We start from the raw sequence: 7,016 nt of genomic DNA, 5'->3' as shown, positions 1-7,016 counted from the left end.
AACTACAGCCGTTTTCTATTCCTTGTAAAAATGTACAAAATACAGTCCTTACGCTGCTGCCTCTTAAATGTCTTCGTTTATCTTACTGATCATCACTGGCAGCTGATCACAGCCCGTCGTTGTCGCATCCCGTCCCCCTCACCGTCTCATCCTGGCCCCCTTCGCCGTCTCATCCCGGCCCCCTCACCGTCTCATCCTGGCCCCCTTCGCCGTCTCATCCCGGCCCCCTCACCGTCTCATCCCGGCCCCCTCACCGTCTCATCCCGGCCCCCTCACCGTCTCATCCCGGCCCCCTCACCGTCTCATCCCGGCTCCCCTCACCGTCTCATCCCGGCCCCCTCACCGTCTCTTCCTGGCCCCCTCACCGTCTCATCCCGGCCCCCTCACCGTCTCATCCCGGCTCCCCTCACCGTCTCATCCCGGCCCCCTCACCATCTCTTCCTGGCCCCCTCACCGTCTCATCCCGCCCCCCTCACCGTTGCATCCCGGCCCCCTTACCGTCGCATCCCGCCCCCCTCACCGTCGCATCCCGCCCCCCTCACCGTCGCATCCCGCCCCCCTCACCGTCGCATCCCGCCCCCCTCACCGTCGCATCCCGCCCCCTCACCGTCGCATCCCGCCCCCTCACCGTCGCATCCCGCCCCCCCCCTCACCGTCGCATCCCGCCCCCCCCTCACCGTCGCATACCGCCCCCCTCACCGTCGCATCCCGCCCCCCTCACCGTCGCATCCCGACCCCCTCACCGTCGCATCCCGCCCCCCTTCGCCGTCTCATTCCGGCCCCCCTCGTCGTCTGGTCACATCAATACTTCGCCCTGACTCCTACAGTCGTGTTTTGACAAACCATAATCAGCATTGTCCATTTATATATCGTGTTATGTAAATGATTCCCCCACCCCCCTCCAAGGCTACACAGGGCGTGTGTATCTGGTTGTATGAGTCAAGATGGGCACCAGTCGCCTCACTGTTCACTGTATAATACACGGTACTAACACACAGTCTTTCATTCATACAACCTCCGCCAGACATGGGGCGTCTTGAAGCCTACTAACAGCCACAGTAGTGAGAAAAATATGAGGGCAATAATCATATACAGATGGTGATAGTGATAATAACGGTGGTCATAATGACAATGAGCACGGTCGTAATGATGACTAAAACAATCTTTGTTTTTGTTTTTCTCAGTGCTTTTGAGTGTTGAATTTACGGTGACCATGACAAACCTATATCAGTGCCGTACCCCAGACCATCCACCCTGCAAACCTGGGTGAGGGTAGCCCCGAGCATCAGGCTTCCAACCTCGGACATTCTCCCTCCATCTCTTAGAGTGTAGACCGGAGGAGTACCGGGGTAATCTGCCTCTGCCCCACTCTCTCTCATTTCCCCTTCACACCCTCTCCCAGTCCTTTCCCCCCACGCCATCTCTCCTCCCTCTTCTCTCCCTCCTTCCCTCTCTGGCCTCCAACTTACGACAGACATTTAAATATATTTCCATTTTATATATATATAATTACATGAAGGGACACCCGTCTTTCACCCTTTCCCTCTCTTATTTTTCACTCCATCTACCCCTTTGTTACATCAAATCCCTGTCCTTTGTTCACCCCCCCCCCCTTCTTCTCTCAATAAATGTATTAATAAGAACCGAAATAACTGTGAATCAGAAAATATATTATTAGGGTCTCTAAATCTCTAGGAGGAAATACACCAAATATTTCACACTTAATTCCGTGAAAATTGCATTGTAGGACTCGATAATTGCTCATATTTCTTCCGTCCCTGACCAGCCTACGTCTGTCTTCTTCCCCCGACCATTCCCCCTGCAAAGTTGGGAGAGTCTAGCCCCAAGCATCTGGGCTCCTAGTTTGGACAGACATACAAGATAGAAACAAAAACTCATTCGTACAGATATAGATTCTGAGGGGGCGCATCTGACCTCACGATCGTCGTCGCCTTTAAATCAACAAAAACAGATTCGGAGCCAAACGCTTTTCTTATCATTATTATTATTGAAACAATTTATTTTTTTGCCCAACATTCTTGGAAATACAACTGGAGTTTATTTGTGAAAATATTTAATGAACAAAAATTCACTCAACACACCAAAAAAATATGAACATTTTCAACATCCTCCTCCAAACTCTATATAAAAAAATATCACGTTGAAAATATTATGAAAGCTTTGCCATTCGTGTTTTCCTCCGGCGCTCACAAACTCCTGTAAAAGCCCAACACTTTTACTGAACCATTTCATCCATCAAATGTTAAACATTATATAAGTATTAAATGTATTGTAGAGCAAAAATATCTAGTATATATATATATATATATATATATATATATATATATATATATATATATATATATAATATATATATATATATATATATATATATATACGCATCTTCACACCTGTGAACACTACCCACCGAGGGCACAATAATATATAAATTAGAGAAACTACAGAAGGACTATTGGGCCACACGTAGCAGCTCCTAATTATATCCGCCCAAACTCATTCATATGTCTAGCCTACACTTGAAACCCTCGAGGGACCCCACGTCAACCACATTACCCGGTAATCTGTGCCACAAGTTAATGTTCCGCCTCACCCCCCTGGCTGATCCCCAGCCATCACGTGTGGGGCCAGCACCAAGACACGTGACCAGCTCCGGTGAGTGCACGCGTCGCCGCCTCCAGTACGCGCCACTAAGTCTGTCCGCACTCAAGGCGGCACCATCAGCCCACGCAGGCAGCCTGCACATCTCTCAGTGGGGGGGTCCCAGGCTCCACAGAGCCAGGGGGTACCCCCAGACCCAGGGGTCCAGAGCCAGGATCCGAAGGTAAGGTAATTATCAAAAGAAGGCACCAACCCGGGAAGGCTATGTAGCACCATCAAAGTGCGAAACAATCAGAGGGCGCTAAATATCACCAAGAATGCCAATACAAGAACAAAAACGCATAAGGCGAACGATATCAAAAGTATCCGATTCGCCTAGAATTCTATCGAGGGACAGGTGACCGCGAGGGACGGTCGGAAAGCAAGACACACGCTCGTCCTGGAAGTCAGGACATTCAACAAGGATGTGCACAACTGTAAGAGGGACAACGCAATTTGGACAATAAGGAGCAGGGCGGCGCTCCATTAAGTGACCGTGGGTTAAGCGAGTATGGCCAACCCGCAGCCTTGCCAAAGCAGTTTCCCACCGCCGGTTACGGTGGCAGGAGGACGGCCACGGGGACACACTACGTTTGAGAGTACGCAGCTTGTTACTAACCACAGAGGACCAACAACCCTGCCAACGGGCAAGGATGGAGGAATGAATAACAGGATAAAAGTCGGAATAAGGAAGACCTTTACGGGAGACGCCAGGATCCGAAGAATCTTGGCGACTGTCCAAGGTCATTAAGTGACAACTACGTAAATTACGTTTATCAGACTTTTGTCGCCAATATCGACATGATTATAATACTTTACAAGTCACACTCAACCTAACAATTACACGGGTGTCAATCGTGTAATTCTTATAGAAACTACTATGTATGACAATGTCATTCCACGAATAGGGAATGAAACAAATTCCTTAAGCGCTTTCATATTTATCAATACATCTTCAGAAGGATTCTTCTGAAGATGTATTGATAAATAAGAATGTGCCTAAGGAATTTCCTGTTTCATTCCTCCTTCGAGGCCTGACATTGTCACATTGTTCATCACGTGTTAATTTCTTCATGATTTACACACACACACACGCGCATTTTATATATATATATATATATATACAGCCTCTTACATTGGCCTACTGCAGTTCCCTTCATTTTTATGTAATTTATGTAATTATTTCGAGAGAAGCCAATTTTACTTTATAATCAACACAAGAAATATAAATATTATAAATCTGAGTTATTTTCTAAATTGTTTGCGATTTCAAAATAACAAGTGAATCATTTGGAAAAAAGTTAACTTAGCATTTTCAGATTTGCACAAAAATAATTACGTTTAACTATTAATATTGACTGCGACTTGAAAGCGCTAGGGATGGTACCTTCTTGCCCCGCATGTAAACACACCGAGTAAACGCTGATTGGGGCGAAAATCCCAGTAGCCTCCTCGAGCCAATGACCTTTATGGTCTGTTCCTTTCCTTCAGCAATACGTCGAAGATGGATAAACTTCACGGGAATATTTTGTGCTCTCTCCCCAACCCCCCTCTCCCCTCACCCCTCTTCCCTCAGTCCTCTCCCCTCACCCCTCTTCCCTCAGTTCTCTCCCCTCACTCCATGTCCCTTCCCCCCCCCCCCCACACACACACACCTACTAAACGGGATTTGATGTTCTTAAACACACGTATCACCACATTATTATTTGTTGATGAATTTACTTTGAGAAATAGGTTTTTCAACACATTATTTATCAGTGATCCACCGACCCCGACGTTCAAATGTTATAAGCTTAAATTTATTGCATAACCTTATTTAGCAATCTTTATATTTGGTCTGGAATACAATTATCTGTATAACAAATATATCATAGATTATAGATGTGAATTCAAGAGCCACCAAAATAGCGATGCACTTCAGCTGTGTGTGTGTGTACTCACCTAATTGGGCTTGCGGGGGTTGAGCTTTGGCTCTTTGGTCCCGCCTCTCAACTGTCAATCAACTGATGCACAGATTCCTGAGCCTACTGGGCTCTATCATATCTACATTTGAAACTGTGTATGGAGTCAGCCTCCACCACATCACTTCCTAGTGCATTCCATTTACTAACTACTCTGACACTGAAAAAGTTCTTTCTAATGTCTCTGTGGCTCATTTGGGTACTCAGCTTCCACCTGTGTCTCCCTTGTTCGCGTCCCTCCAGTGTTGAATAGTTCATCCTTGTTTACCCGGTCGATTCCCCTGAGGATTTTGTAGGTTGTGATCATGTCCCCACTTACTCTTCTGTCTTCCAGTGTCGTAAGGTGCATTTCCCGCCTTTCCTCATAATTCATGCCTCTTAGTTCTGGGACTAGTCTAGTAGCATACCTTTGGACTTTTTCCAGCTTCGTCTTGTGCTTGACAAGGTACGGGCTCCATGCTGGGGCCGCATACTCCAGGATTGGTCTTACATATGTGGTGTACAAGATTCTGAATGATTCCTTACACAGGTTTCTGAACGCTGTTCTGATGTTAGCCAGCCTCGCATATGCCGCAGACGTTATTCTCTTTATGTAGGCTTCAGGAGACAGGTTTGGTGTGATATCAACTCCTAGATCTTTCTCTCTGTTTCATTAAGTACTTCATCTCCTATTCTGTATCCTGTGTCTGGCCTCCTGTTTCCACTGCCTAGTTTCATTACTTTGCATTTACTCGGGTTGAACTTCAACAGCCATTTGTTGGACCATTCACTCAGTCTATCTAGATCATCTTGTAGCCTCTTACTATCATCCTCTGTTTCAATCCTCATAACTTCATAGCACCATCCTCATAGCATAGCACCATCATAACCTGTGTGTGTGTGTGTGTGTGTGTGTGTGTGTGTGTGTGTGTGTGTGTGTGTGTGTGTGTGTGTGTGTGTGTGTGTGTGAGTGTGTGTGTGTGAGTGTGTGTGTGTGCGCTCCAGGCGACCCTAGACGTGTGCTCTGGAGAAAGTTCTTAGACAATATAAACTAGCTAATGGCTTAAACAATACCCAAACTGCTCTTATTAATAATTATACTTGCAGTTACTGGTAATATATAAAGGTGACCAGAAAACATGCGACTACTTACCTGCGAAGGTGTTTTTGTTCCTTCTGTGCTGCTGTTGGCGTGGGAGGGAGCCCTCTAGCTGGCTGTGTCGGGTGGCCGCTGCCCTCTAGCTGGCTGTGTCGGGTGGCCGCTGCCCTCTAGCTGGCTGTGTCGGGTGGCCGCTGCCCTCTAGCTGGCTGTGTCGGGTGGCCGCTGCCCTCTAGCTGGCTGTGTCGGGTGGCCGCTGCCCTCTAGCTGGCTGTGTCGGGTGGCCGCTGCCCTCTAGCTGGCTGTGTCGGGTGGCCGCTGCCCTCTAGCTGGCTGTGTCGGGTGGCCGCTGCCCTCTAGCTGGCTGTGTCGGGTGGCCGCTGCCCTCTAGCTGGCTGTGTCGGGTGGCCGCTGCCCTCTAGCTGGCTGTTTCGGGTGGCCGCTGCCCTCTAGCTGGCTGTGTCGGGTGGCCGCTGCCCTCTAGCTGGCTGTGTCGGGTGGCCGCTGCCCTCTAGCTGGCTGTGTCGGGTGGCCGCTGCCCTCTAGCTGGCTGTGCCGGGTGGCCGCTGCCCTCCAGTCCTGCAGTAACTTCATATTAGTTGAAGTAGCAGACTGCGGCCAGCTTATAGGCCGAAGGTTAGTTGGGGCGGCTTGTTGCATGTCATATCTACTGGAATACAAACATTAAGAAAACATTAAAGGAACATCGGTGAACCTATTTCACCTGTCGGTGAATGTTGGGTTCCCTGCTTTATATCTGGGACACCTGAGAAGTAATTATCAAAAAGCAGGCACCAACCCAGGGAGACTATGTAGCACCATCAGTGTCTCCGGATATTCCACAGGTGCTAAATATCACTGAGGATGACAATACGAGAACAAAAGCACATAAGGCAAGCCATATCAAAGGTACGAGACTCACCAAGGATTTTGTCGAGGGACATTAGGAAAGCAAGACATACGATCGTCCTGAAAGGCGGAACATTCCACAAGGAGATGCACAACTGTAGGACAATGCAGTTTGGACAATAAGGAGCAGGGTGGCGCTCCCTTAACTGCCTGCGAGCAAAGCATTTTCTAATTTTTTTAAATTTTGCCCCGAGGGGCGAGTTTATTGGGCAGCGCCACTCATCTTGTGAGTGAACATACCGCCATAGCAGCATGTACAACACTCCCCAATAGGAAGAAAACCCGCTGGGTTGTTCATCCTGTCACTTGTACCCAGACACAGCTGCGACTTGCTTGTTTGGCCAATTTATAACCTAGGTAGGTAAGAGGACGGCCAAGGGATGGGTTACCTTTGAGAGTGCGTTGTTTGT

The sequence above is a fragment of the Procambarus clarkii genome, chromosome 82 (genome assembly GCF_040958095.1).
Source record: "Procambarus clarkii isolate CNS0578487 chromosome 82, FALCON_Pclarkii_2.0, whole genome shotgun sequence".
Lineage (NCBI taxonomy): Eukaryota > Metazoa > Arthropoda > Malacostraca > Decapoda > Cambaridae > Procambarus > Procambarus clarkii.
Note: the sequence above shows the minus strand (reverse complement) of the source record.